Raw genomic sequence first — 11268 nt, 5'->3', positions numbered from 1 at the left:
AAAAACTCAACACAGATGCCTTATAGCCATACCAATTTAATTAACAGTGATAAATTTTTCCTTCATATTTGTGCAGAATTAACAAAAGAAAGAACAAATGAGAACTATAATTTTATATCCACTTATTTAGGAAATTATAATCAATCAGTCCTATTTCCAAGAACTTTAGTAAGTTTTGCTGCTTCTTCACTTGTGAGTTTCATCCTACAGGTTTGTATGGCTTAATATCTATAAAACTTGTCAAGATTTTGGTCTAATTTCTTTTCAGTAAACAGATTTATTTTTAATTAAAACCTTTATAATGTAAAGTTACTCCTGTTTATATTTTTTCATATTAGGCCATAGTTAAGGATGTTTTTTTGTTTATCCATAACTTCACCTCCATAACACTTTGAAGACTCATATAACATAAGACAATTATTCGTGAGAAAATAGCACACTTATTTTATAGATACTTCTCATCCATTATGCTTTTCCATGAAATAAAAAATTTTAATATTAATTTATAGGTGCATGATTTCTGCTTTACTTTTTTTCTACATGTTCAATATGTGAACAGTTTTGGAGTAACTGACAATAAAAATTTAGGACCCAGGGCTAAGGCTCAGTGGGTAGAATGTTTCCATTGCACAGGAAGCCTTGAATGTGTTTCTCAGCCCTGCATAAACTATGCATTTGAGCTCTTTAGAAGAGTCAGTAATAGTATAAACTGAGACTGCTTGAGACTCCATCGAAACAAAAACAAGAAAAAGGGAACCTTTGCATCTGAGTCTACCCAGGCTGATATAGCAGAATCCCATCTGGAAACTACGGGTCTAAGACCAACCTGCTTGCAGATGATCTGTCCACTGCAGGTCCACCTCCTCAAGACAGACATTTTCTCTTTCCAAACAATGTAGTGGGACGGATAGGGGAGATCTGAGTTACCTTTTCTCACAGAGACACTATTCTCAGAAAGAGGGATCTGCTGTCTTTACCTTAGTACCTGTCAAAGGCCCCACCTCCTGCTGCTATCCCCTGGGCATTACAAGCCCAACATGAGGACTAAAAGAAATAGAAGACCCCAGATTGCAGTTTCTTCCAACCACATCGTTCCACCGGAGCTCTTATGAGAATGTTTCCCGGCTTCCAGAAATAAAGTCGCCCTCCACCAGCGTCACTCCGCATAGGTCTGTTTCTGTACGAGTTCAATTATCAGGCAAACCGAGATCCTTTAGAAGCCTCTTCTAGTCAAAACAAAACAAAGAAAAAAACCCCACAAAACACTTCCTGCCCAGTTCACACAAGTCTACGCCACAACGAAATGCAATTAGCTGCAGTTGCAGCTCCTGTACTAAGAGAATCTTGGTCCACCTCAAAAGAAATAATCCTTTGTAAAGACAGGTAGGATGTTTCTGAGTAAAGTGCCCTTCTGCAAATTGAGATGCTACTACAAAGGCCTGGCAGTTTTCAGGCCATTGTCGGTATTCCACCCTTTAAAAGATTTATTTATTAATTTTATTAATTAATTTATTCAATTATTTTTTGTCTTTTTTCCTGAATGCATTTCCACACATGCTTTGCTGACAAAGCCAGGAGAGGATCTGAGATCCTCTTGGTCAGAACCAAATCCGAACCTTCGCCAGTGATCCTAACCCCTGCTCCATCTCTCCAGCCTCAGGACTTATATTCTTAATCTTCTGGACAATCAATACAAGGCTATATTTGACTCAACAAATAAACTCACTATACCTGAAACTGAAAATGCAATTAATTACACTACTATGACTTTATATCTTAGAAACTTCAGTGTTCAGTGATGGAGTGAGGTGTTATGAAACATTATTTGAAGATAAGACAAATTTTAATGTGAGATGAGACTTTCACATTTAGTAACTTCCCCTTGATAAAATTCAGACCTCCAGTTCAAAGTCAAATATAGCATATTTTTACAATGTGGACATGCCAGGTGTATGAATACAGGATTTTCAAAGAGGGAAACTAAGAATCAAGAATCAGCACATGACTGTAGTGCCAATACTCTGGAGGTAGAAGATGTAGATCTCTGAGTCTAGACCAGCATTGTGTATGTAAGGAGTTCAGGCCAACCTCGTCTACACAGTGAGATCCTGTTTTTAAAAATAAATAAATTAAATTAAAATGTTGTCTTGTCTTTGTTCTTGTCTCTCTATATGACTTTTTTTGTAGAATTTCTAGAATCTAGAACTATTTCCAACTAAGCTATCCCTACTCCTGCTTGTAATAATACCCACTTCTTTTTATGAGTGTAGCTGAAAACTTTTCTGACACAATCACCCATTTATACACTGTTTTTTTTCACTTGTAGTGTTCTAGAGAATGTGTGTGTGAGTGTGTTTGAATGCGTGTGCATGTGTGTACATGCGTGTGTGTGTGTGTGTGTGTGTGTGTGTGTGTGTGAGTTCTCCTTGAATCCTCATTGAGAAGAGTTTTTTGTGAAAATGCCAATTTATTGAAGTAAAAGTGCATTCTAAAAGCATCAGATGATGGTCCAAGGTCATCCACAGATCAGGCACAATCATTGTTTTTTGGTACTGCATTCTGCTGAATCACTCCTTCTCTGCCTTGAATGCTGATCTAAACATAAGCTGATTCTTAATTTTACCTCAATTTAATGAATATTCATAAACATAATTGGTTCCAAAAAGTTTTGCCCCTTTTATGACCACTCATGATTTCATGGAGGGATCACACTAGATATCGGTGAAGACATCCTGTCTCAACTGAGCTAAGATTAAGTAAAACATATTATTTATTTTTTCTCACAATGATATCTGGGTCAGGGTTTATAATAGGTTAAATTGTTGTACAAATAGAATCCAGTGCTCAGGTTGTCTTGAATACACCCTTTTACAGATCCATTCCATGTCTGTCTTCTACCTAACAATGTCAGCATACCAGATTATATTAAAGACCTAGTCAAACAATGGAAACTTCTACCACCTTGTTCAAAGATATTTGTGTATTTATGTATTCTACTGCTATGCTGAAAGAAGTGAGGTGGTATCATTTGTGGACCAATTTACTATAGGTTTTATATGTAGTTATCCCTAAAGTGGCTTTCCAGTTATTTCTTTATTTTTAGTTTTCTTTTTTAAAATTTATTCATTTATTAAAAATTTCCACCTCCTCCCCACATCCCTTTTCCCTTCCCCTCTCCTCTTCTCCCTCCCTCTCCAGTCCTAAGAGCAGTCAGGGTTCTCTGCCCTGTGGGAAGTCCAAGGTCCTCCCCCCTCCATACAGGTCTAGAAAGGTGAGCATCCAAACAAACCAGGCTCCCACAAAGTCAGTCCATGCAGTAGAATCAAAACCCAGTGTCTTGTCCTTGACTTCTCAGTCAGCCTTCATTGACAGCCACATTCAGAGAGTCCGGTTTGATCACATGCTCCATCAGTCCCAGTCCAGCTGGCCTTGGTGAGCTCCCACTTAGATCAGTCTCACCAGTCTCAGTGGGTGGATGCACCCCTCATGATCCTGACTTCCTTGCTCATGTTCTCCCTTCTTCTGCTCCTCATTTGGACCTTGGGAGCTGTAAGGGGAACCCTCATCCATTGTTGGTGGGAATACAAACTTGTGCAGCCACTTTGGAAATCAGTGTGGCGATTTTTCAGGAAACTGGGAGTCAACCTACCTCATGACCCAGCAATTCCACTCTTGGGAATATACCCAAGAGATGCCCTATCATACTACAAAAGTATTTGTCCAACTATGTTCATAGCAGCACTATTTGTAATAGCCAGAACCTGGAAACAACCTAGGTGCCCCTCAATAGAAGAATGGTTAAAGATAGTGTGGAACATATACACTTTAGAGTTTTACTCAGGGGTAAAAAAACAATGACATTTTGAATTTTTCATGCAAATGGATGTAAACAGAAAACGCTTTTCTGAGTGAGATAACCCAGACCCAAATAGATGAAAATGGTATGTACTCTCTCCAGTTATTTCTTATGGAGCATAAATTGGTGAATTTCAACAATGTGCACTGTGGAGTGTGCATTCAATCACAATTGCTTGTCAAATGCTTGTATCTTTATCTCCTTCTTTCCCTAAGATAAGGACATGGTACAGAAAACCAGTGATGGTCAATGCCAGGAATGTGTCAGACGAAACACAGTCATATCATAAAACAGATTGCTAGCAAAACTTAAGTTTAAGATAAGTTGGTATATAGCATTGTCTGCCAAACGAACTATACTATCCTGTTGGGAGGCCATCATTAACTCAGAATGTAGGAAACTTACAAAGCTTAGGAGGAGAACAAAGCTAACAAGTCTCAGAAGCTCCTGAATCCTAGAGTATTCACATAGTCTTTCCTCTACCTGACGTCATAGCAGCAGTAAGGATGGCTGGGAAGAGGCCAGTCTTTAGTATGTGAGCTGCCTGCAATTCATGCAGGGGTGCAGCTTTCATGAGCTGTCATTCAGGCTAGGGTTGGTTTTGTGGTTATGCACCTGCCTTTGTTTGAGTTATCCATATATACCCTTGTATGTGTGTCTGTATGCGTGTGTGTGTGTGTGTGTGTGTGTGTGTGTGTGTGTGTGATTATGGTCTGCATATGGAGGTAAGCGGACATGGTGCAGGGGTCAGTTCTCTCCTTCTACCTTATGGGCACCAGGCGTCAAACTCAGGTTTGGTAGCAAGCATGTTTAGGCACTTGGACTACTATCGTTCAGTCCAAGATTTCCCCCATTTAAAAGAACAAAACATACAAATGTTTGATGTTTTTCCTTGCTCTTGAACTTAAACAATGAAATACTGTTGGTAAACGGATATATATCTTATATCTTAGAACAAACCCTGCCATGACTAATCACCCCCACTAATTTGGGGGTCAGATGTGTTCTGTACTGAACTCACTACCATAGCATCTAGAAGACAAATTCACTTTTCGATTCTGAGGAGTTGTTGTCAAGAGTAGCTAATGATGATACCTTGGAAAGACTTTATAACAAACCTCTATTCCCAGTGGGGCTCCAGAGCAAAGTGTGAAAAGCCCAGTCTTTCCTAGTCACCCCCAAGGCTGCACTGCAGAGCATTCATGCTGACAATCAGCAGTTCTCTAGTCTGCATGCAAGGACAAGTCTTTATTGTATATTTGTATTACATTCATTTATTCCTTGTCAAAGTTCTAAGGAAACATGCCCCTTATATTGAAGAGTAGCTATTTAGCTTGAAAAACATAAAATGAATCCTCACTATTGAATTTTGAAAATAGGCAGAATGAGCATTTTCAAAAATGAGTATTTATTTGAGCATCCAGGAACCTATCTATAGCAACATGAAGCATAATGCTAGGCTTGACATGCCAGGCATATCCCACACAGCAGAGTATCAATACAATAAAATCTTTTCCAAAAATCAGAATCTGGTAGAGGAAATGAACTCTTAGTGGCGAGTGTCCTCCCCAGCCCACTCTCCAACCTGGCACTACTCTGCTATTTTGTAAGGGCCAGAAGAAGCAACTTCTAATGATATATATTTTTGCTCACCTTTAACCCCTTTTAGCAGGAGCTGTGCCACGTCTGCCTGCTGAAACATTAGCCAGATGAACCCTCTGGCAGTTTGTCTATTTCTTCTCATTACACTAATGTGGAAAATGAACTAGGAAGCATGCTTCCTCTCCCGTTAGGCCAGGAGCACATTTATAAGGACATCAGTGAGACTGTTCCTTTCAGTCTGTCCCCAGATCCTCCCTGGGCAGCTGCATCTCTCTAACCACGTGTAATTTCTCTTCATTATCCTGCAATATGGGGCTAGGGAGACTCTTTTGTTGCAAGTGGCTATAGACATGACTGTCACCGGGTCCATTATTAGGTCAGTGGTGTGAGCTTGGAGAACAAAGGCAATGGGCATAGTAGTTGGTGGGAGATATTAAAGTCACTAAATTACCACAAAGGATCCAGAGTGGAGAGAGATCATTGCCCTTGTTTTCACAGATCATGAGCAGATACCAAATGGCTTTTGCGAGGTCAAGGAAAGCAGCAGTGTGCAGAGGGAAGATGCAAAGAACTTAAACCCTTACCACAGCATCTTTTCTAGCGATGAAAGCTGAAAACTCAGTTCTTTCTTCTTTACAGATCCACCTAGGCAGACAGCACCCCAATTTTTTTTTTTTTTTTTTTTTTTTTTTTTTTTTTTTTTTTTTTTTTTTTTTTTTGCTGTTTCAAAAGGCTTTATTTTTACTTCGTCCAAGACTTGAGAGGGGCTCCAGGGCGTTACAAAGCTGCCTAGTGGCTTCTTAAGAGGTTCGGGTGAAGGTCTTGAGGCTGGCTGGTGCAGAGCAGAGGTGGGAGCCCCTCGGAAGGAGAGGCCCCCTAGTCATGCTTGAGAGTGAGCCGCTCAAAGAGGTACTCGTTCAGAGATGCCTGGGGCCCAGAAGCCAACCTACGGAGGTTGGTCAGGTGGTTGCCCATCTTCTTGATGACCTTGACCTCCTCATCTAGGAAATGGTTTTCAAGGAAGTCACAGAGATGAGGATCTGTGCGAGCAGAGCCCAGGGAATGAATATCCAAGAGGGCCTGGTTCAAGTTCTTCTCCAAGGCCAGGGCAGCTTCCATGGCCTCCTGGGTTTTACCCCACTCATCCTGAGAAGGCTTCTGCACATCCTGAAAAAGCGCACGGCCTCCGCGATCGCTCTGCTACTTGAGGAGACACTAGGCGCCCTCGTGCTTCTCCTAGGCCAATTCGCAGAAGTGGCCTACACCCTCCAGGGCCACGTCATCCCAATCAAAATAGTAGCCCAGCGAGAGGTAGGTGTAGGAGGCCCGCAGGTGCAGGTTGACCAGGCTGTTCGCGGCAGCCTCCACTTCGGTGGAATAATTCTGACCAAACTGGGAGGTCATGGCTGAGACTCAGTCTGGAGCTACCCGCAAAAAGATGGTGCTGGCTGGTCCTGGGAGCTGAAGGAGGCGAGGAGATGGTCCCGGAGGCTGCAACTGCAGATGAGGAGCAGTGGAAGCTAACAGAGGGAGGCCCCGGGTCTGTTTCGTCCAAACACTGTTGAAGCAAGACACAGATCCACGGGATCTCCGAGGGTTGCCAGCACTCCGATTTTCTTAGCAATGTACATGTTTAATATTCAGATCCACCCAGGCAAGCAGTACCCTGATTTTCCTACCTTTATCAATTTAACTGCTTAATATTCATATTCACTAAGGTAACAGCATCCTGATTTTCCTACCTTTATCAATTTACATGTTCAATATTCACTGTCTTGTTACCCTGTTATTTGCTGACTTTTATTTATTTAAACCAGAATACAAATTTAACTTAGAGAAAACCTTCTACCTCTGTGTGTGTATATTCCTTTGTGGACATAGGTGAATGGGCATTTGTGTTTTATGGCCACAGATAAGCCTGCTGTGGTGTTCGTAGGCTTCTACAAACAATATTTTTCACAATATTTGTTTTTTTTAATTAGGTGTATGTGTATGTATGGGCATGTGCACATGGGTGCAGATGGCCATGGTATCCAGAAGAAAAAGGTCAGATCCCTTAGAGCTGAAGGCAGTAGTGAACCAATGAACTCAATCCTGAGATGGAACTTGGTTCTGTTCTTTACTGCCAAGTATTTCTTCAGCACCAAACTTGTTTATTGAGATAAGGTCTCTTACTTGCCTGGAATTCTCCAAGTAGCCTAGGCTACCTATTCACCCAGAGCCTGGGATCTGGCTGTCTCTATCTACTCAGAACAGGGATTACATATCCCTGCCACAATGCCCAGGTACTTTTATATGCACAAATATGTCACTTAATGTTGCAACTCCACAGTTTTGAAAAACAAGAACAAACTAAATCCAAATTCAATAGTAATAGCAATAAAATAATAATACAAAAGTAACAGAAATTAACAGCATATTTCCAAAGATAAACATACCAAGAATCAATGAATCAATGAGCTGGTTTTTTAAAATGATAAGCAAGATGAACAGACCATTAGCTCTATTAACCAAAGAAAAAGAGGAGACCCCAATTTACTGATTCAGAGATGTAAACCGATACACACAGCAGGTACTGAAGAAAGTCAGAAGTTTATAAGGAATTGTTTTAAAAACTAATACCCCATTAAGTTACAGAAGCTAAAGGAAATTGACCAGATTCTAAAAGCAGTGAAGCTAAACCAAGAAGAGATCAACAATTTACACAGACGCATAGCAAATACGGAAATTTAAACAGTAGTACACAGTACACGTTCACTGAGAATTTGACTCTGGTCTTCACTCTTGCAAAGCAAGCACTTTCCCAACTAGTTACCTTCCCAGACCGTACTCTTGTTTCCAGCCACTGAAAATATGATCAAAACATGTACATATATCTTTCTATTTCCTTTATTATGTAGGATATTCCTGCAGGCCTTGCAAACAAGGCGTCTCATTTCCTCCTTAAGTAGCCCGGCAAGGGTAGTCATCAACTCATGCGTCAGTAGATTGAACTCTGTGAGTCTGAGAGCCGAACTTTCTCTTAGGGTTATGCTTCAAGTGCTGGAAACAGTTTCTCTAAGCTTCTGCTGGACTCAATCTGTCTTCTCCTTAGAGTGTTTTCTCAATCTGATCCACTTACTAGCCCAGCCCAGCCCTGCCTGTCCACCTATCATCCTGTTCTTGCCAGTATATCACCAATGTTTGTGACATCCTGCTATTGCAAATTTCATTGCTAGATCTCTGTTTCTGTTTTATTCTCAAGCCCTAGCCCTAACCTAGAATGGAATTTGATGAGGGTGAAATAATTTTTTAACTGAATTATTCCAAATTACCACATTGGCCAAGGATTATTCATTAAAGATCTGGCTTTACCAATCTTATGTGATGCTAATGTTGTGTTTAACCTCTTTAATTCTAAGTCTCCTAAAATATAAATGCCAATTACCTACTTGCTAAGATTTCCTCTAGAAGCAAATAACACCATCTTCCAGCTCTACTGGAAGCTGGCGTATTCATTTATGTTTGTTTAAAATTGAATAGTATGATTATTTCTATGTCGTAGATATGAAAAGGTGACCAGTGGAAAGACTCCATCCAACCTTTACCTTTGCTTCTCACTTTCTCTTCAAGGAAGTAAGAATGAATTTTGACCACTGCTTCTGAAGTCAAAACATGAATAAATATGCCTGGTTAGCACCTTGTTTCACACCATAAAAATGCTAGGAGTTCCAGGCTGATGAAACGACTGGTTCACTGGTCAATAGGGCTTTCTGCTCATGATTGAGAACTAGAACTGCGTCCAGTTAAACCCAGGTGGGAATGACAGCTGGTCTGTACTCCACGTGATTGGAAAACAGAAACAGAACAGAGGACCACTAGGGGAAAGCTATCCACCATACTAGCCAAGTTGGTGAGACCTAGGGTTCTGTAGGGGACCCTGGCTCAGTAAGTAAATTGGAGAGGAGCAGAAAGAGACCTGACTTGAGGTCGTTCTCTGCCTCTACACAGACAAAAGTAAAGGTGTTCTCATACTCCTGTACCCACAAGGTGAATGTTCACACACACACACACACACAAATAAACAAACAATCAATAAAGGTAGCAATTTCTACATCAGGGTTTGAACATGTTCTCACTTGATCTTTGTAATTTACTATCTTAATAATACATTTCTAAGATGATTTCTTAGGTTGTTAGAGGGGAATTTGATTCCTTTACTTAATAGATAAAAATAACACCAGTATGGCATATCAGTCTTACCATACCACTTAAGCTACTGGTCATTCGTTGTTGCTGCTGATATCCACTGAGGGCTTCTCTCTGCATTTTGATCTCACCAAGGATTCATCCTTTCTTCAGAAAGAGAAACCTAGTCCTTTCTTGAGCTTTCTCTCTCCTCCTCAGTCCCTTAGCATCACTACGCTATGAATGTATTTAAAGAGAGGCCAGGTATTGATCTATATGAAATGATTTTAGAGTGTTTTTTCCATCAATTCTGATACTTTTATTTATTCTAAGTTTATATATCATTAAAGTCTGTGCAGTTTTTCACTTAGTCTATTTCCAAGTGTGCCACAGTGAAAGAGGGGAAAAATAATGAGTACCCAATCTCCTGGATGTTGTATATGTTCCTTGTTCTCAGGCCTTAACTACTAAAGCAGGGTAAATTGTCACACATGTGAATGCCTTTCTTTCCTTCTTCATTCTCTCTCTCTCTCTCTCTCTCTCTCTCTCTCTCTCTCTCTCTCTGTGTGTGTGTGTGTGTGTGTGTGTGTGTGTGTGAGTGTATGTGCATGTGCGCACGAGGAGCACGCGCATGTGTGTGTGTGTGTGTGTGTGTGTGTGTGTGTGTGTCGGCACTCTTATACCTATGCAAACAACAGCCCACATGAGGAGACCAGAGAACAAATGTCAGGAGTCTGTTCTCTCTAGAGTGTGAACAACTCGGGGTGACTATCTGGGCAGGAAATGCCCTTAACCACTGAGTATTTCTGCCGGACAGTGAATACTTTGTAATGGATGTTTAGTATACTTTCTTTGGACTCCTTTATTTGGAGGAGAAGTGCTGGGATTTAATATAACTGACTTAAATCTACTGGACAATGTTTATTTTCCAGTGATATTATAAATCTTACATGTCCCGAGTAGTAGAAAGGCATTATAAACTAGTTTCTTCTACCCAAATTTTGGTGACTTTTTCAGTTTGATAACCTTGTTTCCATCAAATTAGATGTACATGAACTTTTCATAATGAGAGTTTCAGAATCCTATTGTTTTATATATTCCTGTGCTATCTTTTGTGAACTGTTGTCTTGCTCCCATCCATACTCCCTGCTTCCTATTGCTCATCCTTTTCCCCCTCCCTCTCTTCTCTCCTTCCTTCAGACAACAACTACACTTTAGCCCACACTGTTCTGGACATCATAGCAATCCTTCTGCCTCAGCCTTACAAGTTCTGAGACTACAGTGTGTGCCACCATGTCTAAATCTTCGGCACATTTTCTATTGATTGTCTACCTTTCTTTCTTTAAAAAGTAGCTCATGCTGTTTGTTTATTTGTTTGTTCTACTAGATATAGGTCTAGTGAGGACTCAGAAGCCATCTTTTTGTTAAGCCTGGAAACCTGAGTTTAATCTACAATATTCATATGGATGAAGGAAAAAACAGTTCCTACAAGCTCTCCTCTGCAAGCACTCAGAGGTGCATTCACATGTGTACACATACACACACACACATATATAAAAATAATCTATGAAGAATTTCTGTCTGGATTAATTTTTATCAGATATTCATGTTTATTATAATGATGGAGTCAATCTGAGATATTT

At 40.3% G+C, this 11268-nt stretch overlaps 1 pseudogene; it reads right to left on the bottom strand.

Moving 5' to 3' along the window:
- Nucleotides 1-6190: 6190 nt before the first annotated feature.
- Nucleotides 6191-7047, bottom strand: LOC148121702 (ferritin light chain 1-like; annotated as a pseudogene).
- Between the last annotated feature and the right edge of the window lie 4221 nt (nucleotides 7048-11268).

The sequence above is a fragment of the Myodes glareolus genome, chromosome 6 (assembly GCF_982192425.1).
Source record: "Myodes glareolus chromosome 6, mMyoGla1.1, whole genome shotgun sequence".
Taxonomy (NCBI): domain Eukaryota; kingdom Metazoa; phylum Chordata; class Mammalia; order Rodentia; family Cricetidae; genus Myodes; species Myodes glareolus.
The sequence above is the reverse complement of the archived record's forward strand: the minus strand, read 5'-3'. Positions and strand labels throughout refer to the sequence as shown.